Source organism: Nycticebus coucang, chromosome 18 (assembly GCF_027406575.1).
Source record: "Nycticebus coucang isolate mNycCou1 chromosome 18, mNycCou1.pri, whole genome shotgun sequence".
NCBI classification, from domain to species: Eukaryota; Metazoa; Chordata; class Mammalia; order Primates; family Lorisidae; genus Nycticebus; species Nycticebus coucang.
Genome location: NC_069797.1, coordinates 58880930 through 58904585, shown reverse-complemented (window position 1 = coordinate 58904585; position 23656 = coordinate 58880930). Strand labels below are relative to the sequence as shown.

Sequence of the window (23656 nt, the reverse complement as noted above, 5' to 3'; positions counted from 1 at the left end):
GTGTGAAGTACGTGCTGGGGAAAGAGCCTGGAGCAAAATCCCCTTCTCGCTTTCAGGGGCTCCCGCTAAGCCTGAGGAACTGCGGCCGCGTCAACGCTTGCGTCAACGCTTACTTCCGGGCCCGCAGCCCCCGGCCCCCTCCTCTCCGACCAGGGTTCTGGATTTGTGCGCGGCCAGGCCGGGGCGCGCCCGACCCGCCGGGCCCAGCCGGGCTTGGCTCCGCTCTCCCGGAGGCGGTCCCGGGGGTGGAGTCCTCCGCGGTGGCCACGCCCTCTCGGGTAACGGGGCGGGGCATGCAGATTAGCAATGGCAGTTTCGCCCGAGGAGCTCCGGAGCAATCGCAAAAGTAAAATTTCTCGTTCACCACGTGGAGAGTAGGAAATCAGCACAAGGGTGTGACGATGTCCACCTTTGGTGCCCAGGCGGCAAGGGAAGTGAGACAAGGGGTAAAAGGTTGGGGCTTCTCACCGCGACCTTAACATGAGCGATTGGAGGAAGGGAAGGGCGAGGGCGGCGCAGGAGGTATCGCTTCTCGGCCTTTTGGCTAAGATCAAGTGTAGTATCTGTTCTTATCAGTTTAATATCTGATACGTCCTCTACCCGAGGACAACATATTAAATGGATTTTTGGAGTAGGGAGTTGGAATAGGAGCTTGCTCCGTCCACTCCACGTATCGACCTGGTATTGCAGTAACTCCAGGAACGGTGCACCCCTCCTCGCGAACGTGGTTGCAAAAAGTAAGACTTCGGGTGTGTTCGCCGTATTTTCTGTTTGGCTTGGTCTTAAGACTGTTCAGTTCCTGCTTTTTGACTTCTGGCATTTTGTGGTTTTTCAGTTGTTTGTTTTTCTTTTCTTTGTAGAGACGGAGTCTCACTTTATGGTCCTCTGTAGAGTGTTGTGGCCTCACACAGCTCACAGCAACTTCCAACTCCTGGGCTTAAGCGATTCTCTTGCCTCAGCCTCCCGAGCAGCTTGGGACTACGGGCGCCCGGCTATTTTGGTTTTTTCAGCTTCTAAGGAAGAACTCCACCAAGTGTTTTTGCTGTTGGGTTCTGGGCGTTTACAACTGGCTGCTTTTCTTTTTTTTTTTTTTCTTTCTTCCCCACCCCCCCACCCCCTCACCCCTTCTCTGTTCGCCTAAGGTCTTTCACTTTGCTTTATTTTCTGTGCTTGGACTCTGGCTAAAGAAAGGTTGCCACCGTACTATCCTGAGAAACTTCCCCCGCTCCATCGTCAGCCTCGCTCTCCTTTTTGTTCCAATCTCCGGATCCTGGAGGACATCTCGAATATCAGATGGCGGCCTTCTCAGGTCCTGGCCTACTTGCTTTTCCCGCCCCTCATTCCACTTGGGCTCTGCTCTGCTTCGTCCCTTATAGGCCACACTCCGTTTTCCCACTGCCCCCCACCAGCTTTGAATTGCCCACCATCGTGTGCATCCTATCACCCCTTACCTCCCCTCTTTTCTGTCATCTGTTCTGGCCCCAAGAGGTCACTTCCGCTTCGCGCGCACTGATTGTTTAAAGATTTTTCCCTTCCTGCTTACTTGTCTTTCTCCCAGTTCCTTGAAAGCCGAGATGTTGTCAAAACCAATTGCTACAACCTGTCCACTTGCAGTGTCACAACTCTCCAATCACCTTCTTCTACCCTTCTCTACTCTTTGGTTTACCTAGACCAGTTTCCTTGCATGTATCCACAGTTGCTTGTGTTCCACATTCACAGGGCCAACCTCCACCTCTCTTAACTAGTCTGGGCTGCATGTGCCACCACTGTGTTGCAGGACCAGAGAATTGAAACCAATAGACTCACCAAAGATTATAGGAGAAGGAATTTTATTTGCCGGCGGGGAAACTCAGCAGGCCATCAGCCTTAAAATAATGAGCGCCTCCCCAACCCTCACCCAAGCAGTTCTGGCTCTGTTCTTTTATTAGACTCACAAGTAGACAAAGGAATTACCGTATTATTTCTCAGTGGAAGTGTCAAATCATGTGCAGGGTTTACAGAAGTGGAAGAAATCAGCAAGCAGAAGCTAAGTTTTACAAATTCTTTTACCATGGAGAGGACCTGGCAGGAGTGTCCTTGGGCTTCTCTGAGAAGCCTTTGTTTTTTCACGCTTTACTTTTCTGGGGTATCCGCCCTCAAGTGCACTTGGCAGGAAACATAAAACCAGGCCCACTGGACTCTCCTTCACCCTCAGTACGCTGGGGGAGCATGGACATTCACATAGGCCATCTGGGATCCAATAGACCCTCTTTGTATTCATTTCTCATATTTAAGTCATTTTTATGAGCAATTTACAGAAATAAAAGGATAGCAGGGAAATAAATGTTATTTATTTATTTTTGAGACAGTTTCACTGTGTCACCCTCGGTAGAGTGCTATGGTGTCACAGCTCGCAGCAACCTCAAACTCTTGGGCTTAAGTGATTCTCTTGCCTCAGCCTCACAAGTAGCTGGGATTGCAGTTGCAGTTGTGACTGTTGTTTAGCTGGCCTGGGCCGGGTTCGAACCTCGAACCACTAGCCTTGGTGCATGTGGCCGGCACAGTAACCACTGTGCTACTGGCGCAGAGCCCGAAACAACTTTATTTTAAAAATTAACATAAGGGCGGCACCCATAGCTCAGTGGGTAGGGCGCCAGCCACATACACCGAGGGAGCCAGGTTTGAACCCGGCCCAGGCCAGCTAAGCAACAATGACAACTGCAACAACAACAACAGCAAAAAAAAAAAATCGCTGGGCGTTGTGGTGGGCGCCTGTAGTCCCAGCTACCTGGGAGGCTGAGGCAAAAGAACTGCTTAAAGCCCAAGAGTTTGTGGTTGCTGTGAGCTGTGATGCCATGGCACTCTACCAAGGGAGACATAGTGAGACTCTGTCTCAAACAAACAAATACAAAAATTTAACAAAAGGGTGGCACCCATAGCTCAGTGGGTAGTGCCCCGGCCACATACACCGAGGTTGGTGGGTTCAAACCCGGCCGGGCCAGCTAAAAAAGCAACAGTGACAACTGCAACAAACAACAATGGAAAAAAAATAGCCGGGCGTTGTGGCAGGCGCCTGTAGTCCCAGCTACTTGGGAGGCTGAAGCAAGAGGCTTAAACCCAAGACTTTGAGGTGCTGTGAGCTGCGATGCCATGGCACTCTACCGAGGGCGATATAGTGAGACTCTGGCTGTCTCAAGGAAAAAAAAAAAAAAAAAAAATTAACATAAGATAGCAACACAGGAAACTCACATTTTCATTTCATATTTTTCAGATTCTGAAGGTCTCAATAGCCAAAATTCAGCAGCATCCTCCAAAGCAACGAGCCACTCACTAACAATCACACGTGAACCTGGGATCTGTGGTCTGTAAATACTGATTCCAGGTTTCCAGTACAGCTCTATTAGTTTTTAGCGTTATCACTACTTTTGGTTCTTCTTGCAGTTGCATCATCAAACCACAGAAGTGGAGGCAGTTTATTAAAACCTTTGACAGCCCATGATTTTGTCAAGTTGTGGATTCTGGAGTCTGGGAAAATGCGTCCGGGACACTGACACCCTCTCTGAGATTTTCATCATACTGATTAGAGCCCAGGGTGCCTCTATCCGTCCTTTGCATTTGTCTTCTGATCCATCTAATAGCCAGGAGACGTGTTCCTCTGCCGATTATATTTAGTTTGCTATCAGAGGTGGAGAATACAAAGTTCTAAATTCTCATCGTGCTCAACCAGGGCAAAAATCAGATGGTGGCCCCCTCCCCCATCTTCTTGTTTACTGTCCAGAACTACAGGGGATTTCCTAGGAAGATGAAATGGACTGGCCTGGCCCTCCCAGCCAGGCAGTGCTCCCCTGTCCTGGCCAATAGGAGCGACTACTGCTCCTTTACCAATCACAGCTCCTTCAGGAGCTGCTCCTCCCTGGTTCCAGGCGAGGTTTGTTAAGATAGGCAGTCACAGAATTACGCCCATTTCCTGAGAGCATCCCACTCAGAGGAAGGCCCCGCTTACTTAAACTGTCCTCAAACCACCTAACACAAGCCCAACTCTTATAATAAACCATTCCTGGCACCCTCTCATGGCACAGTTCCCCATGACGTGCAAAGCGTTCTCCCTCATTTTGGAAAAACCCAACGCGTCTCACCACACGTGTATTCGTGGTGGTCTTTGGTGGGATGGTGTTGACCAGTTTATAAGAGGGCCCACTTATGGACTCGTATTATGGTAATTGCAGGACAGAATGAGCTTTCTTCTGTTTAAAAAGGAAAGGAGGCTCGGCGCCCATAGCTCAGTGGTTAGGGCGCCAGCCACATACACTGAGGCAGGCTGGTTTGGACCTGGTCCGGGCCTGCTAAACAACAACAACAACAAAAATAGCCGGGCATATGTGGCGGGTGCCAGTAGTCCCAGCTACTTGGGAGGCTGAGGCTAGAGAATCGCTTAAGCCCAAGAGTTTGAGGTTGCTGTGAGCTGTGACTCCGCTGCACTCTACCCAGGGCGACAGTTTGAGACGAAAGAAAGGAAGGAAAAGAAAAGATAAAGTTTGTGCGTTAATGCTGTCAACACGAGATATGTGTGTGTGTGTGTGTGTGTGTGTGTGTGTATATGTATATTTATTTATTTATTTATTTATTTATTTATTTATTAAGACATGTCCTCCCCCCCACCCCAAGATGTCTCCTAAGTGAGACTGACTTACTTCAGTGTGTTTCCTAAGAACAGAGGCCTTCTGGACATTTCACATTAGTACCATACTGTGATATACAGTTTGAGTTCAGATTTTACCAATTGTCCCAATCAAATCCTTTACAGCAATCTGTTTCTCAGGCCCAGGATCTAGTCTGGGATCACTTGCTACATTTGGTTGTGACGCCAGACAGGTATTCTTTAGAAGGAGCCCCATTTGGTTTGGTTTTGTTTAAAACAGAATCTTGGGCGGGGCCTGTGGCTCAGTGAGTAGGACGCCGGCCCCACATACCGAGGGTGGCAGGTTCGAACCCGGCCCCGGCCAAACTGCAACAACAAAAAAATAGCTGGGCGTTGTGGCGGGCACCTTGTGGTCCCAGCTGCTCGGGTGGCAGAGGCAAGAGAATCCCCTAAGCCAAGAGCTGTAGGTTGTTGTGAGCTGTGACGCCATGGTACTTTACCGAGGGCAACAAAGTGAGACTCTGTCTCTAAAAAAAAGGACAGAGTCTTGGGTGGCGCCTGTGGCTCAGTGAGCAGGGCGCCGGCCCCATATGCCGAGGGTGGCGGGTTCAAACCCAGCCCCGGCCAAACTGCAACAAAAAAATAGCCGGGCGTTGTGGCGGGGCGCCTGTAGTCCCCAGCTACTCGGGAGGCTGAGGCAGGAGAATCGCCTAAGCCCAGGAGTTGGAGGTTGCTGTGAGCTGTGTGACGCCACGCCACGGCACTCTACCGAGGGCAATAAAGTGAAACTCTGTCTCTACAAAAAAAAAAAAAAAAAAAAAAAAAAAGACAGAGTCTCACTTTGACACCCTCAATAGAATGCCATGGTGGCACAGGTCGCAGCAACCTCAAACTCCTCGGCTCAAGTGATTCTCTTGCGTCAGCCCCCCGAGTAGCTGGGACTACACGTGCCCACCACAACGTCTGGCTCTTGCTCAGGCTGGTCTCCAACTCCTGAGCTCAGGCAATCCACCTGCCTTGGCCTCCCAGAGTACTATGATTACAGGTGTGAGCCACCACACCCAGCCCCTTATTTTGGGTCTTGTTCTCTTTGGGAACCACCCTCCCCCCCACCCCCACTCCACCCTCCCGTGAGTCTCTTGACCTCAGCATGCCACAAAACTGCTCTTGTCAAGACTCCTATATCCCATGCCCATTTGTCAACCCCCAACTTCCATGAACCATCTGCAGCTTTTGACATGGCTGAGCGTGCCTGGGTGTCTGAAATACCTTCTGGGCTTGGCTTCCGGAACATTTTGCTCCCCTGGTTTTCCTTCTGAGTGTTCCTCCCTACAGTCCTTGCTGTTAGCCCCTCTTGACTTTGGAATGCCCCAGGGCTCCGTTCGTGGGCCCTCTTCTGCTTGGGTATACACTCCTTCCCTTGGGGAGCTCCTCCAGACTCATGGCTGAGATTCCCCATCTCTCTGGTGACAGTTCACCAAATCGCTCTAGCCTGGATACAGAATGCATAGCCGACACCTCCACTTGGCTGTCTGACACACATCACTGGCTTGTCCTCTGCAAAACTGAAATCCACAGCTCCAAACAGAACACACCCTCCCCACCCAGGTCCCGGTCCCGACAATCCCGACAAACTTTGTCCTCTGCAAACTCGGACTGTAGCAACTGCGTCCTTCCCAGTTGCTCTGGCCCAAACCCTTGGAGTCAACCTCCAGTCCTCTCTTTTCTCTCACACCCACATCCCAATCGTCCACAAATGCCGTCAGCTGTGCTTTCAAATTTCATCCAGAATCTGGCCACTCCTCACCCACGTAGTACACTACCACCTGGGCCCAAGCCCTGGCGATCTCTTGCCCGGGAGAATGCACTCTTTTCCTCGCTGGTCTTGCCGCTTCTCTGCCCTCGTCCGGGTCAGGCTGGTCTGAGTCCTCTTGTGTAACAGGTGGGTCACTCCCCTTCCTCGGCTGGCCTTCTCCCTCAAGAGAAGAGCCCGCGGGGCCGTGGCTGACCGTCCGCTCCGCCCCCGTCCCGACACACTCCCTCCTCCCCCCCCCCCCCACCCCGCCCCCGCCGCCTCAGCTCTCAGACTTCCTCTGTTCCTCCTCCTCTCCCCGTCCCGCTCGCCGGAGCCCGAGCCCCGGCCATTCGGCATTCCCTCCCTCCCACGCGGTTCCTTGGGACCCACCTAAGGCGCCTGAACTGGCGGTCCCCTTTTGCCTTCCCAGGCTCCTCCCTTCCTCCTCTCACAGAGGCGGATTGACAGCGCAGCTAAGGAAGCTTAAGTGCCCGGGGTCCCTTTTTCTAAGACTCCGTCCACCCCCGTGAACCTGCCAGAGCGTGCATTCCTCGGGGACTAGACTCTGGGCGCAGCCCGGCCCCTCAAGATTCGTTGATCTCGTCTCTTCAAAAACTCCTGGAGCAAGATGGTTGAGACCGGGGTAGCCGGATGGAGACTTAAGTATCGGTATCGGTATCTGTATCTGGGCGCGCCCGTATAATAAAGGAAGTACGGTAGGTGGGTGTTCACCGTGTGTTTGAAAAATTAAAAAAAAAAAAGTTGGAAGGGAAAACCTCGTAGAGCTCTCTGTCTTTTTTGTTCTGAGCCTTCCCTCTTTCCAAGCAAGGAGGCTGAAGGCGCTTTCCGGTATCCACAAAGCAAGAGGGCCGGCGCGGCGTGTGAGGGGCGGGGCATGCTAATTTAAAATGGCTGTTCAGCCCGGGAGCTCTGGGAGCCAAAAAAGACAGTGATTATCCCCCAAATAAGCAACAGTCTGACAAATTCTGCGTTCCTTAGAAACTGTGACAGCAATCACACTGTCAATCTAGGGGAGAGGGCGAGCCCTGCCTTTTCTCACCGTGAGGTAAAGAATGTGTGCAAGAAAGGGTGTTGTGGGCGAAGGGGACATCGTAGTTATCGCTTCTCGGCCTTTTGGCTAAGATCAAGTGTAGTATCTGTTCTTATCAGTTTAATATCTGATACGTCCTCTATCCGAGGACAATATATTAAATGGATTTTTGGAGCAGGGAGTTGGAATAGGAGCTTGCTCCGTCCACTCCACGCATCGACCTGGTATTGCAGTACTTCCGGGAACGGTGCACCCCCCCTTCGGGGGGCTAAAATTTTGTGACACGAAAAGCAGACTGTGGCTAATGGTTCTTCTTCCGGCGTGGTGCTACGGTGAGTCACTTTGTGTAAGCCTCGAGGCAGGGAGCGATCCCCTAGGGCTCACCGCTCCAGTGTCCCGCCATCGTTTCACAGACGGAGTCTTGCTTCTAAGCTCAGGTAGATTATATCCGCCTGTTGGCGTGGAGCCCTACTAACGCTGATCCACAGAAGCTGTCCTGAATCTCTGAAACTTAATGTGTAATGTGCAAACAGAAATGTCAGCCACTACACACCGATTCTTGGCTATTCAGCTAATTCTTGGCCTTTAATAAAAGTTGTAGATCACGGCAGTGGATGGACCAGGCGGGACCAGTAGCTCACCTCTGTTAACCCTAGCACTCTGGGAGACTGAGGCAGACGGATTGCCTGAGGTCAGGAGTTTAACCAGCATAAGCAATAGCAAGACCCAGACCCAGTGTCTAAAATGTCTAAAAGTTAAGTGGGCGGCTTGGCTCTTCACAATACAAATGAAAACTGCCGGGTGGCGCCTGTGTGGCTCAGTGAGCAGGGCGCCGGCCCCATATGCCGAGGGTGGCGGGTTCAAACCCAGCCCCGGCCAAACTGTAACCAAAAAATAGCCGGGCGTTGTGGCGGGCGCCTGTAGTCCCAGCTACTCGGGAGGCTGAGGCAAGAGAATCGCTTAAGCCCAGGAGTTGGAGGTTGCTGTGAGCTGTGTGATGCCACGGCACTCTACCGAGGGCAATAAAGTGAAACTGTCTCTACAAAAAGAAACAAAAAAAATTAAAACTGCCTTTAAAAATTGGTTGCATCACTTCCCTTCAAAACTATCTCTTTTGGGGCGGCGCCTGTGGCTCAGTGAGAAGGGCGCCGCCGGCCCCATACACCGAGGGTGGCGGGTTCAAGCTACAGAAGGTCCCAGTGGCATCCTGCCAGGAGGCCCCACCATCCGCATTATGGGAGCCCACCCTTCCCTTCCCCTCCCCTCACCATACGAACACCCATGTGAGGGTAATTGGCATCGTAACAGGGCAAGAAAGACGGGAGGATTTAAGAGGAGGTGAAATCATCACCCCCACAAGAATGGGTCCGGAGGTTTGTTTTTCCTTGAAATTCAGCATTCCTTGGTCAATCAGGCTCTGGGGCCTGCTCTTCCACCCTTTTGTAGTCTAGTCACATTCTCTGTGCTAGCCTACCACTGTAGTTTCATTTATCACGGATGGAGTAATAAAAACGTGGGGGCCGAGAGCTGCGGGCCGCTTTATCGTACCATTTTGGGAGACCGAGGCGGATATAATCTACCTGAGCTGAGAACTATGAAAACAGTGTGAGCTTAGAAGCAAGACTCCGTCTGTGAAACGATGGCGGGACACTGGAGCGGTGAGCCCTAGGGGATCGCTCCCTGCCTCGAGGCTTACACAAAGTGACTCACCGTAGCACCACGCCGGAAGAAGAACCATTAGCCACAGTCTGCTTTTCGTGTCACAAAATTTTAGCCCCCCGAAGGGGGGGGTGCACCGTTCCCGGAAGTACTGCAATACCAGGTCGATGCGTGGAGTGGACGGAGCAAGCTCCTATTCCAACTCCCTGCTCCAAAAATCCATTTAATATATTGTCCTCGGATAGAGGACGTATCAGATATTAAACTGATAAGAACAGATACTACACTTGATCTTAGCCAAAAGGCCGAGAAGCGATAACTACGATGTCCCCTTCGCCCACAACACCCTTTCTTGCACACATCTTTACCTCACGGTGAGAAAAGGCAGGGCTCGCCCTCTCCCCTAGATTGACAGTGTGATTGCTGTCACAGTTTCTAAGGAACGCAGAATTTGTCAGACTGTTGCTTATTTGGGGGATAATCACTGTCTTTTTTGGCTCCCAGAGCTCCCGGGCTGAACAGCCATTTTAAATTAGCATGCCCCGCCCCTCACACGCCGCGCCGGCCCTCTTGCTTTGTGGATACCGGAAAGCGCCTTCAGCCTCCTTGCTTGGAAAGAGGGAAGGCTCAGAACAAAAAAGACAGAGAGCTCTACGAGGTTTTCCCTTCCAACTTTTTTTTTTTTTAATTTTTCAAACACACGGTGAACACCCACCTACCGTACTTCCTTTATTATACGGGCGCGCCCAGATACAGATACCGATACCGATACCGATACTTAAGTCTCCATCCGGCTACCCCGGTCTCAACCATCTTGCTCCAGGAGTTTTTGAAGAGACGAGATCAACGAATCTTGAGGGGCCGGGCTGCGCCCAGAGTCTAGTCCCCGAGGAATGCACGCTCTGGCAGGTTCACGGGGGTGGACGGAGTCTTAGAAAAAGGGACCCCGGGCACTTAAGCTTCCTTAGCTGCGCTGTCAATCCGCCTCTGTGAGAGGAGGAAGGGAGGAGCCTGGGAAGGCAAAAGGGGACCGCCAGTTCAGGCGCCTTAGGTGGGTCCCAAGGAACCGCGTGGGAGGGAGGGAATGCCGAATGGCCGGGGCTCGGGCTCCGGCGAGCGGGACGGGGAGAGGAGGAGGAACAGAGGAAGTCTGAGAGCTGAGGCGGCGGGGGCGGGGTGGGGGGGGGGGAGGAGGGAGTGTGTCGGGACGGGGGCGGAGCGGACGGTCAGCCACGGCCCCGCGGGCTCTTCTCTTGAGGGAGAAGGCCAGCCGAGGAAGGGGAGTGACCCACCTGTTACACAAGAGGACTCAGACCAGCCTGACCCGGACGAGGGCAGAGAAGCGGCAAGACCAGCGAGGAAAAGAGTGCATTCTCCCGGGCAAGAGATCGCCAGGGCTTGGGCCCAGGTGGTAGTGTACTACGTGGGTGAGGAGTGGCCAGATTCTGGATGAAATTTGAAAGCACAGCTGACGGCATTTGTGGACGATTGGGATGTGGGTGTGAGAGAAAAGAGAGGACTGGAGGTTGACTCCAAGGGTTTGGGCCAGAGCAACTGGGAAGGACGCAGTTGCTACAGTCCGAGTTTGCAGAGGACAAAGTTTGTCGGGATTGTCGGGACCGGGACCTGGGTGGGGAGGGTGTGTTCTGTTTGGAGCTGTGGATTTCAGTTTTGCAGAGGACAAGCCAGTGATGTGTGTCAGACAGCCAAGTGGAGGTGTCGGCTATGCATTCTGTATCCAGGCTAGAGCGATTTGGTGAACTGTCACCAGAGAGATGGGGAATCTCAGCCATGAGTCTGGAGGAGCTCCCCAAGGGAAGGAGTGTATACCCAAGCAGAAGAGGGCCCACGAACGGAGCCCTGGGGCATTCCAAAGTCAAGAGGGGCTAACAGCAAGGACTGTAGGGAGGAACACTCAGAAGGAAAACCAGGGGAGCAAAATGTTCCGGAAGCCAAGCCCAGAAGGTATTTCAGACACCCAGGCACGCTCAGCCATGTCAAAAGCTGCAGATGGTTCATGGAAGTTGGGGGTTGACAAATGGGCATGGGATATAGGAGTCTTGACAAGAGCAGTTTTGTGGCATGCTGAGGTCAAGAGACTCACGGGAGGGTGGAGTGGGGGTGGGGGGGAGGGTGGTTCCCAAAGAGAACAAGACCCAAAATAAGGGGCTGGGTGTGGTGGCTCACACCTGTAATCATAGTACTCTGGGAGGCCAAGGCAGGTGGATTGCCTGAGCTCAGGAGTTGGAGACCAGCCTGAGCAAGAGCCAGACGTTGTGGTGGGCACGTGTAGTCCCAGCTACTCGGGGGGCTGACGCAAGAGAATCACTTGAGCCGAGGAGTTTGAGGTTGCTGCGACCTGTGCCACCATGGCATTCTATTGAGGGTGTCAAAGTGAGACTCTGTCTTTTTTTTTTTTTTTTTTTTTTTTTTTGTAGAGACAGAGTTTCACTTTATTGCCCTCGGTAGAGTGCCGTGGCGTGGCGTCACACAGCTCACAGCAACCTCCAACTCCTGGGCTTAGGCGATTCTCCTGCCTCAGCCTCCCGAGTAGCTGGGACTACAGGCGCCCGCCACAACGCCCGGCTATTTTTTTGTTGCAGTTTGGCCGGGGCTGGGTTTGAACCCGCCACCCTCGGCATATGGGGCCGGCGCCCTGCTCACTGAGCCACAGGCGCCACCCAAGACTCTGTCCTTTTTTTTAGAGACAGAGTCTCACTTTGTTGCCCTCGGTAAAGTACCATGGCGTCACAGCTCACAACAACCTACAGCTCTTGGCTTAGGGGATTCTCTTGCCTCTGCCACCCGAGCAGCTGGGACCACAAGGTGCCCGCCACAACGCCCAGCTATTTTTTTGTTGTTGCAGTTTGGCCGGGGCCGGGTTCGAACCTGCCACCCTCGGTATGTGGGGCCGGCGTCCTACTCACTGAGCCACAGGCCCCGCCCAAGATTCTGTTTTAAACAAAACCAAACCAAATGGGGCTCCTTCTAAAGAATACCTGTCTGGCGTCACAACCAAATGTAGCAAGTGATCCCAGACTAGATCCTGGGCCTGAGAAACAGATTGCTGTAAAGGATTTGATTGGGACAATTGGTAAAATCTGAACTCAAACTGTATATCACAGTATGGTACTAATGTGAAATGTCCAGAAGGCCTCTGTTCTTAGGAAACACACTGAAGTAAGTCAGTCTCACTTAGGAGACATCTTGGGGTGGGGGGGAGGACATGTCTTAATAAATAAATAAATAAATAAATAAATAAATAAATATACATATACACACACACACACACACACACACACACACACACATATCTCGTGTTGACAGCATTAACGCACAAACTTTATCTTTTCTTTTCCTTCCTTTCTTTCGTCTCAAACTGTCGCCCTGGGTAGAGTGCAGCGGAGTCACAGCTCACAGCAACCTCAAACTCTTGGGCTTAAGCGATTCTCTAGCCTCAGCCTCCCAAGTAGCTGGGACTACTGGCACCCGCCACATATGCCCGGCTATTTTTGTTGTTGTTGTTGTTGTTGTTGTTTAGCAGGCCCGGACCAGGTCCAAACCAGCCTGCCTCAGTGTATGTGGCTGGCGCCCTAACCACTGAGCTATGGGCGCCGAGCCTCCTTTCCTTTTTAAACAGAAGAAAGCTCATTCTGTCCTGCAATTACCATAATACGAGTCCATAAGTGGGCCCTCTTATAAACTGGTCAACACCATCCCACCAAAGACCACCACGAATACACGTGTGGTGAGACGCGTTGGGTTTTTCCAAAATGAGGGAGAACGCTTTGCACGTCATGGGGAACTGTGCCATGAGAGGGTGCCAGGAATGGTTTATTATAAGAGTTGGGCTTGTGTTAGGTGGTTTGAGGACAGTTTAAGTAAGCGGGGCCTTCCTCTGAGTGGGATGCTCTCAGGAAATGGGCGTAATTCTGTGACTGCCTATCTTAACAAACCTCGCCTGGAACCAGGGAGGAGCAGCTCCTGAAGGAGCTGTGATTGGTAAAGGAGCAGTAGTCGCTCCTATTGGCCAGGACAGGGGAGCACTGCCTGGCTGGGAGGGCCAGGCCAGTCCATTTCATCTTCCTAGGAAATCCCCTGTAGTTCTGGACAGTAAACAAGAAGATGGGGGAGGGGGCCACCATCTGATTTTTGCCCTGGTTGAGCACGATGAGAATTTAGAACTTTGTATTCTCCACCTCTGATAGCAAACTAAATATAATCGGCAGAGGAACACGTCTCCTGGCTATTAGATGGATCAGAAGACAAATGCAAAGGACGGATAGAGGCACCCTGGGCTCTAATCAGTATGATGAAAATCTCAGAGAGGGTGTCAGTGTCCCGGACGCATTTTCCCAGACTCCAGAATCCACAACTTGACAAAATCATGGGCTGTCAAAGGTTTTAATAAACTGCCTCCACTTCTGTGGTTTGATGATGCAACTGCAAGAAGAACCAAAAGTAGTGATAACGCTAAAAACTAATAGAGCTGTACTGGAAACCTGGAATCAGTATTTACAGACCACAGATCCCAGGTTCACGTGTGATTGTTAGTGAGTGGCTCGTTGCTTTGGAGGATGCTGCTGAATTTTGGCTATTGAGACCTTCAGAATCTGAAAAATATGAAATGAAAATGTGAGTTTCCTGTGTTGCTATCTTATGTTAATTTTTTTTTTTTTTTTTTTTCCTTGAGACAGCCAGAGTCTCACTATATCGCCCTCGGTAGAGTGCCATGGCATCGCAGCTCACAGCAACCTCAAAGTCTTGGGTTTAAGCCTCTTGCTTCAGCCTCCCAAGTAGCTGGGACTACAGGCGCCTGCCACAACGCCCGGCTATTTTTTTTCCATTGTTGTTTGTTGCAGTTGTCACTGTTGCTTTTTTAGCTGGCCCGGCCGGGTTTGAACCCACCAACCTCGGTGTATGTGGCCGGGGCACTACCCACTGAGCTATGGGTGCCACCCTTTTGTTAAATTTTTGTATTTGTTTGTTTGAGACAGAGTCTCACTATGTCTCCCTTGGTAGAGTGCCATGGCATCACAGCTCACAGCAACCACAAACTCTTGGGCTTTAAGCAGTTCTTTTGCCTCAGCCTCCCAGGTAGCTGGGACTACAGGCGCCCACCACAACGCCCAGCGATTTTTTTTTTTTGCTGTTGTTGTTGTTGCAGTTGTCATTGTTGCTTAGCTGGCCTGGGCCGGGTTCAAACCTGGCTCCCTCGGTGTATGTGGCTGGCGCCCTACCCACTGAGCTATGGGTGCCGCCCTTATGTTAATTTTTAAAATAAAGTTGTTTCGGGCTCTGCGCCAGTAGCACAGTGGTTACTGTGCCGGCCACATGCACCAAGGCTAGTGGTTCGAGGTTCGAACCCGGCCCAGGCCAGCTAAACAACAGTCACAACTGCAACTGCAATCCCAGCTACTTGTGAGGCTGAGGCAAGAGAATCACTTAAGCCCAAGAGTTTGAGGTTGCTGCGAGCTGTGACACCATAGCACTCTACCGAGGGTGACACAGTGAAACTGTCTCAAAAATAAATAAATAACATTTATTTCCCTGCTATCCTTTTATTTCTGTAAATTGCTCATAAAAATGACTTAAATATGAGAAATGAATACAAAGAGGGTCTATTGGATCCCAGATGGCCTATGTGAATGTCCATGCTCCCCCAGCGTACTGAGGGTGAAGGAGAGTCCAGTGGGCCTGGTTTTATGTTTCCTGCCAAGTGCACTTGAGGGCGGATACCCCAGAAAAGTAAAGCGTGAAAAAACAAAGGCTTCTCAGAGAAGCCCAAGGACACTCCTGCCAGGTCCTCTCCATGGTAAAAGAATTTGTAAAACTTAGCTTCTGCTTGCTGATTTCTTCCACTTCTGTAAACCCTGCACATGATTTGACACTTCCACTGAGAAATAATACGGTAATTCCTTTGTCTACTTGTGAGTCTAATAAAAGAACAGAGCCAGAACTGCTTGGGTGAGGGGTTGGGGAGGCGCTCATTATTTTAAGGCTGATGGCCTGCTGAGTTTCCCCGCCGGCAAATAAAATTCCTTCTCCTATAATCTTTGGTGAGTCTATTGGTTTCAATTCTCTGGTCCTGCAACACAGTGGTGGCACATGCAGCCCAGACTAGTTAAGAGAGGTGGAGGTTGGCCCTGTGAATGTGGAACACAAGCAACTGTGGATACATGCAAGGAAACTGGTCTAGGTAAACCAAAGAGTAGAGAAGGGTAGAAGAAGGTGATTGGAGAGTTGTGACACTGCAAGTGGACAGGTTGTAGCAATTGGTTTTGACAACATCTCGGCTTTCAAGGAACTGGGAGAAAGACAAGTAAGCAGGAAGGGAAAAATCTTTAAACAATCAGTGCGCGCGAAGCGGAAGTGACCTCTTGGGGCCAGAACAGATGACAGAAAAGAGGGGAGGTAAGGGGTGATAGGATGCACACGATGGTGGGCAATTCAAAGCTGGTGGGGGGCAGTGGGAAAACGGAGTGTGGCCTATAAGGGACGAAGCAGAGCAGAGCCCAAGTGGAATGAGGGGCGGGAAAAGCAAGTAGGCCAGGACCTGAGAAGGCCGCCATCTGATATTCGAGATGTCCTCCAGGATCCGGAGATTGGAACAAAAAGGAGAGCGAGGCTGACGATGGAGCGGGGGAAGTTTCTCAGGATAGTACGGTGGCAACCTTTCTTTAGCCAGAGTCCAAGCACAGAAAATAAAGCAAAGTGAAAGACCTTAGGCGAACAGAGAAGGGGTGAGGGGGTGGGGGGGTGGGGGAAGAAAGAAAAAAAAAAAAAAGAAAAGCAGCCAGTTGTAAACGCCCAGAACCCAACAGCAAAAACACTTGGTGGAGTTCTTCCTTAGAAGCTGAAAAAACCAAAATAGCCGGGCGCCCGTAGTCCCAAGCTGCTCGGGAGGCTGAGGCAAGAGAATCGCTTAAGCCCAGGAGTTGGAAGTTGCTGTGAGCTGTGTGAGGCCACAACACTCTACAGAGGACCATAAAGTGAGACTCCGTCTCTACAAAGAAAAGAAAAACAAACAACTGAAAAACCACAAAATGCCAGAAGTCAAAAAGCAGGAACTGAACAGTCTTAAGACCAAGCCAAACAGAAAATACGGCGAACACACCCGAAGTCTTACTTTTTGCAACCACGTTCGCGAGGAGGGGTGCACCGTTCCTGGAGTTACTGCAATACCAGGTCGATACGTGGAGTGGACGGAGCAAGCTCCTATTCCAACTCCCTACTCCAAAAATCCATTTAATATGTTGTCCTCGGGTAGAGGACGTATCAGATATTAAACTGATAAGAACAGATACTACACTTGATCTTAGCCAAAAGGCCGAGAAGCGATACCTCCTGCGCCGCCCTCGCCCTTCCCTTCCTCCAATCGCTCATGTTAAGGTCGCGGTGAGAAGCCCCAACCTTTTACCCCTTGTCTCACTTCCCTTGCCGCCTGGGCACCAAAGGTGGACATCGTCACACCCTTGTGCTGATTTCCTACTCTCCACGTGGTGAACGAGAAATTTTACTTTTGCGATTGCTCCGGAGCTCCTCGGGCGAAACTGCCATTGCTAATCTGCATGCCCCGCCCCGTTACCCGAGAGGGCGTGGCCACCGCGGAGGACTCCACCCCCGGGACCGCCTCCGGGAGAGCGGAGCCAAGCCCGGCTGGGCCCGGCGGGTCGGGCGCGCCCCGGCCTGGCCGCGCACAAATCCAGAACCCTGGTCGGAGAGGAGGGGGCCGGGGGCTGCGGGCCCGGAAGTAAGCGTTGACGCAAGCGTTGACGCGGCCGCAGTTCCTCAGGCTTAGCGGGAGCCCCTGAAAGCGAGAAGGGGATTTTGCTCCAGGCTCTTTCCCCAGCACGTACTTCACACGCAACAACTGAACTCAACGAGTGAGGTCCGGCCTTCCGCACGCCAGTGCTGGATAAACCCTGATCCTGATGGCTCTGCAGCCACGACCACCCTCGCCACGTCCCTTCTCAGGAAATCTCTGCTCGCGGCCGGGTTCTTCCGGCCAACTTCCGCCCAATAATTCAGTCCCCCAGGTGGTTTCAGCCTAAGAAGGAAGCGGGGGTGTTCCGGATTACCTCCGTTACAAACGAACGCTTCCCGTCACAGAGAATTGGCATTTCGGTTTCCCCGGTGTAATTCACTCCCGCGGAGTTTGCCGAAATCCACGGGCACGGAGCGAAGTGCCTGCAAAATTGCACCCGGCCCCGGTTCGCGGCTGTCTGCAGAGGGGGGTCGAGTGTCCTTGTGCCCTCCTTGCGTGACGGAACCGTGGTGATCCCGGCCTCCCTCTCTCTACAAAGGGGCCTCGAATTTCGGGTCATCCGGGTCGGTGACTGGAGGAGCACGGCGGGAGTTCTCAGGCAGCGCCACGTCCCCCAGCCTCGTCGACAACACCCCGTAGCAGCTTCAAAGTGGGGAGTGCTTTCGCCGGGAGGGAGGCGTGAGGAGCGGCTAATCTTGTAGGTGAAAAGTGGGTTACCTCGGCGTGGTTTGGATTTGCCGTTCTCTAACCAGGCGGTAAGGTTGAGCATCCTCTCCTGTGTTTAAGAGCCTCGTTTTGGGCGGCGCCTGTGGCTCAGTGAGTAGGGCGCCGGCCCCATATGCCGAGGGTGGGGGGTTCGAACCCAGCCCCGGCCAAACTGCAAGAACAACAACAAAAAAAGAGTCTCGTTTTAATTTTCTTTCTGTGACCTCCCCGTTCAGGGAACCTTGTCTTTGCAATTTACAAAGGGACTGGCCCTTTGTGATGCAAGCGGCCAATATTGTTCCCAGTCTTCTGGCTTTGCTTAAATAAAGCCAGGATTCTATCTTTTTTTGAGACAGAGTCTCACTATGTCGCCCTAGGTAGAGTGCTCGGGCATCAGAGCTCACAGCAACCTGATGGGCTCAAGCGAGTCTCCTGCCTCCCCCTCCCACGTAGCTGGGACTACAGGCGCCTGCCACAACGCCCGGCTACCTTTTGGTTGCAGCCGTCATTGTAGTTTGGCGGGCCCGGGCTGGATTCGAAACCGCCAGCTCAGTTGTATATGGCTGGCGCCTTAGCCCTTTGAGCCACAGGTGCCGAGCCAAGCGAGGATTCTATTAAAAACCATTTCTGAGGGTGGCGCCTGTGGCTCAACGGAGTAGGGCGCCAGCCCCATATGCCGGAAGTGGTGGGTTCAAACCCAGCCCTGGCCAAAACTGCAAAACAAAAACGAAAACAAACCATTTCTGTATTGGACTCAACTGCAACTCGGACGCTACCTAACAAATGCAAACAATGTGACCCTTATATTAATCCGAAATAAAAAGGAAAAAAGAAGTCATTCCTATGTCATCATACTTATCAATTAAAAAATTAGCCTTCAGGCTGGGCATGGTGGCTCATGGCTCACACCTGTAATCTCTAACACCTTGGGAGGCCGAGGCAGGAGGATATCTTGAGGCCAGGAACCCAAAACCAACCTGAGCAAGACCCTATCCGACTATCCGCCCCCACCTCCCTGTCTGTGGGGAAAAAAATAAATAATAATAATTAATGGCTCAGCACCTGTAGCTCAGCCGCATAGGGCGCCAGCCACATACACCGGAGCTGGCAGGTTCGAATCCAGCCTGGGACTGCTAAACAACCACAACTACAACCAAAAAAAAAAAAAAAAATAGCCGGGCGTTGTGGCGGGTGCCTGTAGTCCCGCTAGTTGGGAGGCTGAGGCAAGAGAATGGCTTAAGCCCAAGAGTTTGTGGTTGCTGTGAGCTGTGGCGCCATGGCACTCTACCAAGGGTGACATGGTGAGACTCTATCTCAAAAGTAAGTAAATAGGGCGGCGCCTGTGGCTCAGTGAGTAGGGCGCCGGCCCCAGATACCGAGGATGGTGGGTTCAAACCCAGCCCTGGCCAAACTGCAACAAAAAAATAGCCGGGCGTTGTGGCAGGCACCCGTAGTCCCAGCTACTTGGGAGGCTGAGGCAAGAGAATCGCCTAAACCCAGGAGTTGGAGGTTGCTGTGAGCTGTGACGCCACAGCACTCTACTGAGGGTGATAAAGTGAGACTCTGTCTCTTAAAAAGAAAGAAAGAAAGAAAGAAAATAATAACAAGAAAAAAGTTTGTTTGTTTGTTTTGTTTTGTTTTGTTTTTTGCAGTTTCTGGCCAGGGCTGGGTTTGAACCCGCCACCTCTGGCATATGGGGGCTGGCGCCCTACTCCTTTGAGCCACAGGCGCCACCCCAGAAGAAAAAAGTTTAAAAAAAATAGCTTCCAAGGCTGGCGAGGTGGCTCACACCTGTAATCCTAGCACTCCGGGAGGCTGAGGCAGGTGGATTGCCTGAGCTCAGGAGTTGGAGACCAGCCTGAGCAAGAGCGAGACCCCAATCTCTACTAAAGACAGAAAAAATAGCCGGGCCTTGTGGCGTGGGCCTGCAGTCCCACCTACTCGGGAGGTAAGAGGATCGCTGGGGCCCAAGAGTTTGAGGGTGGGTGCTGTGATCTATGATGACACTGCACTCTACCGAGGGTGACAAAGTGAAACTGTCTCAAAATATAAACAAACAAAACAGCTTTCAGAGTTTCAGTCAAAGTCAGAAAGGACTTCACCATGTGATTACAAGATAATTTCCTAAATCTTCCTCTGGGTCGTCTTCTCTGTTTTCTTTGGTATATTCTGGAGCACAGTGTAAAATGAGTGAATTTTTCCTTGACAGATTTGAGATGCCACCTTTAACATCTCTCTCTCTCTCTCTCTGTCTCTCTCTCTCTCTCTCACACACACACACACACACATTTTTGTAATACTGCTGGATTTTCCTTTTCCTTAGAAAGTATCGGAATAGGGCGGCGCCTGTGGCTCAGTGAGTAGGGCGCCGGCCCCATATGCCGAGGGTGGCGGGTTCAAACCCAGCTCCGGCCAAACTGCAACAAAAAAATAGCCGGGTGCTGTGGCGGGCACCTGTAGTCCCAGCTGCTCGGGAGGCTGAGGCAAGAGAATCGCTTAAGCCCAGGAGCTGGGGGTTGCTGTGAGCTGTGTGATGCCGCGGCACTCTACCAAGGGCCTTAAAGTGAGACTATGTCTCTACAAAAAAAAAAAGAAAGTATCGGAATAGCTGAGTGCAGTGGCCTGCGCCTACATGTAGTCTCAGCTAGGGGGGTGGGGGAGGATTACTTGAACCTAGGGGTTCAAGGCTGCAGGTGAGGTGTGATGGGGCCACTGTACTCCAGCCTGAGTGACAGAGCGAAACCTTTGTCAATGGATAGCTAGATAGATAGTATCGGATTACTGACCTCACTACCTTTGATCGTTTGAATCCCAGGATTAATTGCCTTCATTCCATGCTGGTGATAAGTGACAGAACTATGGACTTGCGAAGGGGCAGACAGATCCTCAGACTGCACAGTGATAACCGCCCCGCCTCCATCTTCTCCCCCTCCACACTCCCTGCAGGAAATGAGTCCCGGTGCCTGACATCACCAGGTGCTTGGGCTTCTCGTCACCCTCACCACCCTCACCGGGTCTGACATGACGCACCATTGCAGATTACCTGCGATCACCTACAGACCAGTCCACCAGGGCCTGTGCTTGGTGCTTGGAGTAGAGATGGGCCAGACACCATTCCTGCCCTTGGAGAGCGTCAAGCCGAGGACGGAGACTAAGACACTGGCCCAAAAGGTCAGAACATCCAGGGTCAACGAAGAGGGGGCTGTGGGAGATGAACAAAGAGCTGAGTGGGGCAGTGCTCAGTTCTTTTCTTTTTTTAAATTAAGCTCACATTTTTGTTAACGAACAAAATGTATTTTGATATGTATATCAGTGCTCATGTCTTCACATCTGCCATCTTCCTTGTGCATTTCCAACAGAAACTCTTGCTGAGTATGGCGTCTGTCTGCCTGGGCAGAAGCCTTCTGCCATAGGTTGAGACAAGGGAACTGTAACCTCATAATCTCAATAGAGACCGGGTATAGAGGACCTCAGCCCCAATGGGCCCCTCTTTTTCTCCATCCCTCGTTGCTCCGAGGTTCGCAACCACGATTGAGATTTTGGTGGAAAGGTCAAGACATAGTAATGGTGGATCACAATCAAAATAAACGACCCGGCTCGGCGCCTGTGGCTCAGGCGGCTAAGGCGCCAGCCGCATACACCTGAGCTGGCGGATTCCAATCCAGCCCGGGTCCGCCAAACAACAATGACGGCTGCAACCAAAAAATAGCTGGGCGTTGTGGCGGGCACCTGTATGTAGTCCCAGCTACGTGGGAGGCGGAGGCAGGAGAATCGCTTGAGCCCAGGAGTTGGAGGTTGCTGTGAGCTGTGATGCTACGGCACTTTACCCAGGGCGACAGCTTGAGGCTCTGTCTCATAAATAAAATACAATAAACGACTCCTTTCCCCCTTCATTAGGTTTAGATCTTAGTGGTCCCCAGTAGAACATCCCACCACCCCTCAACGACGCAAGTAGGATCATCCGTATAGAAGTTGAACTCACTGCCAGAAATAAGGAAAGTTGCATGCCACAGAGCAAGAACGAGCCAGAAGCTGAACTCTTCAAGGACTGAATAGGGGTGGGGCTTATTAGCCGGCTTTATCAGGAAGCGCGGTAGGAAAGGTGGTCAGAAGATGCAGAGCTGGCGGGGTCTATGCCATAAATTGACGACGGAGAATGTTCTGGATGTACTGAGAAGGGAAGAGAAAACTGCCACTGGCCCAGAAGTGAAGGTAAACCAGGCAAAGGGAAGAAAAACACTGAGAATAAGCGACAAATGTATGCAGTAGGCTTGGCGAGGGTGCGAGAACGGAGTCCTGCACTGGCCTGGGATGAATCCTTGCGGCAGACCCTGCACAGATACACTGTCTACCATACCAAATCAGGTTGACTGACCCCCAGGACTGCTGGAGTTCCAGCACTGTCCCCGCTGTGGGACAACAAACCACATAGCTCTGCGTCCTTTCTCAAGCTAAGCTTCGACGAGCGCGTGAAGGGTCAGGGCCAACTAACGGTTAGAGGAACGCTGGCTTTTACAAGGGTATATGTGAAACTTGGTAAACGGTCTGCGAAGCTAACGAATTGACACCTAATGAACATATCAATATACACAGCCACGATTTAATAAAACAAAACAAAAACAACGGTGGCATCTGGCAGCCTATTCTACGCTTACAAAGCGGCAAGAGAACCGAAGGAATAACACCTCTGAACCCGGAAAAGAGCGACCCACAAAAACAAAACGGAGACCAAAAAAAACCGCTGCGAGGAACACCAGCGAGATCAAGATGGCAATTCTCACAGACCTCCCGAACGGAAAAGCCTCAGCCTGTTTTTTGAGACCAGACAAAACAGCCCCCGGAGGGGGAGTGCACCGTTCCCGGAAGTACTGCAATACCAGGTCGATGCGTGGAGTGGACGGAGCAAGCTCCTATTCCAACTCCCTGCTCCAAAAATCCATTTAATATATTGTCCTCGGATAGAGGACGTATCAGATATTAAACTGATAAGAACAGATACTACACTTGATCTTAGCCAAAAGGCCGAGAAGCGATGCAAGCGTCAGCCCACTCGCCCTGGCCCTCCTGCTATCCCTCCTCTTACACTCACGGTGAGCTATTGCTCGCGCAATCTCCGTCTCTCTTTCTTTCCCCACACGCCTGTGGCAAACACATCGGGCAATTGTGCATATTTGTAAATTGTTCACAAACTTCAGTGAATTCTTATATCTCTCTTTGCACCGCGGCTGGAGCGCCCTTTCTGATTTGCATACCCCGCCCTCTCCGCGCGTGTAGGCGTGGCCCCGGCTCTCCTACTGCCGGCGCCGGGGAGCCCAGACCGCGGGAACCCAAGCTGGCTGGCTGGCTCCGCCTCACCACCTGGTTCCGACAAGTCCGGCGTAAAGACCCGACCGAGGGCCAACCCGAGCGGCGCCGGACCCTTAACCTCCGCTCCACCCACCGGCAGCGCCCAGTGGACAGCAGTCGGTGGAGAGTGGTGCGAGTTCTTTCTGAAGGTCGCCTCTGTGAACGCAGGAGGATCCACGTGGGCTGTCTGGCTCTGACCCCAGGACCGAGCTCAGCGCTGGCGCCGACCAGCGCACCCTCCGGGCTGCAGAGACAAGTCGGGCCGCCTCCTTGCCCCGGCAGCGAGGGAGTACATACAGTATTACTCCCAACTCTCAGTGTCCCAGCGGAGTAGTGGAAACATCAATGCCTACCTTGTCGGCTTGAGGGAGCAGAAACGGAGCCAAGGAGGCCACCACGACTTCCAAGTGTACGCTGCGGGTCCTCATGTCCAACCAGGCTGCCCTGGAGGGACGGGGCGGGCATGGCTGGAAAACGGAAACAGCCGGGCACCTGCAGTACGCTAGGAAGCGGTTGTTGTTTGGCCTAGGCTTTGTGCTAAGTGCTCTCCACCTGATAGACTGGCAAAGTGTACGTAACAGCCATGGAGAAGTGGAGACAGACAGGCAAAGCAGCTGGCCCAACACCACGCAGAGGTGGGATCAGAACCCAGGTGACCCGGCGCCGGCATCTTCACCGCCACTCCATCCACCTCCCCAGCGGAGGGCACGCACG

General features: G+C 52.1%; 1 long non-coding RNA gene and 5 other non-coding genes across 6 annotated transcripts; 3 read left to right on the top strand and 3 right to left on the bottom strand.

The window, feature by feature from the left end:
* The first annotated feature begins 524 nt into the window (after positions 1-524).
* LOC128571515 (U2 spliceosomal RNA) lies at positions 525-715 on the top strand. The gene has a single exon (XR_008375914.1). It is a non-coding gene; the product is annotated as a U2 spliceosomal RNA (small nuclear RNA).
* A 6816-nt stretch (positions 716-7531) lies between these two features.
* On the top strand, positions 7532-7722 carry LOC128571509 (U2 spliceosomal RNA). The gene has a single exon (XR_008375909.1). It is a non-coding gene; the product is annotated as a U2 spliceosomal RNA (small nuclear RNA).
* A 1527-nt stretch (positions 7723-9249) lies between these two features.
* On the bottom strand, positions 9250-9440 carry LOC128571508 (U2 spliceosomal RNA). The gene has a single exon (XR_008375908.1). It is a non-coding gene; the product is annotated as a U2 spliceosomal RNA (small nuclear RNA).
* A 6834-nt stretch (positions 9441-16274) lies between these two features.
* Positions 16275-16465, bottom strand: LOC128571514 (U2 spliceosomal RNA). Its single transcript, XR_008375913.1, has one exon. It is a non-coding gene; the product is annotated as a U2 spliceosomal RNA (small nuclear RNA).
* Positions 16466-17509: 1044 nt separating this feature from the next.
* Positions 17510-22230, top strand: LOC128570068 (uncharacterized). Its single transcript, XR_008375517.1, has 3 exons — positions 17510-17646; positions 20543-20767; positions 20956-22230. It is a non-coding gene; the product is annotated as an uncharacterized LOC128570068 (long non-coding RNA).
* Positions 22231-22439: 209 nt separating this feature from the next.
* Positions 22440-22630, bottom strand: LOC128571512 (U2 spliceosomal RNA). Its single transcript, XR_008375912.1, has one exon. It is a non-coding gene; the product is annotated as a U2 spliceosomal RNA (small nuclear RNA).
* Between the last annotated feature and the right edge of the window lie 1026 nt (positions 22631-23656).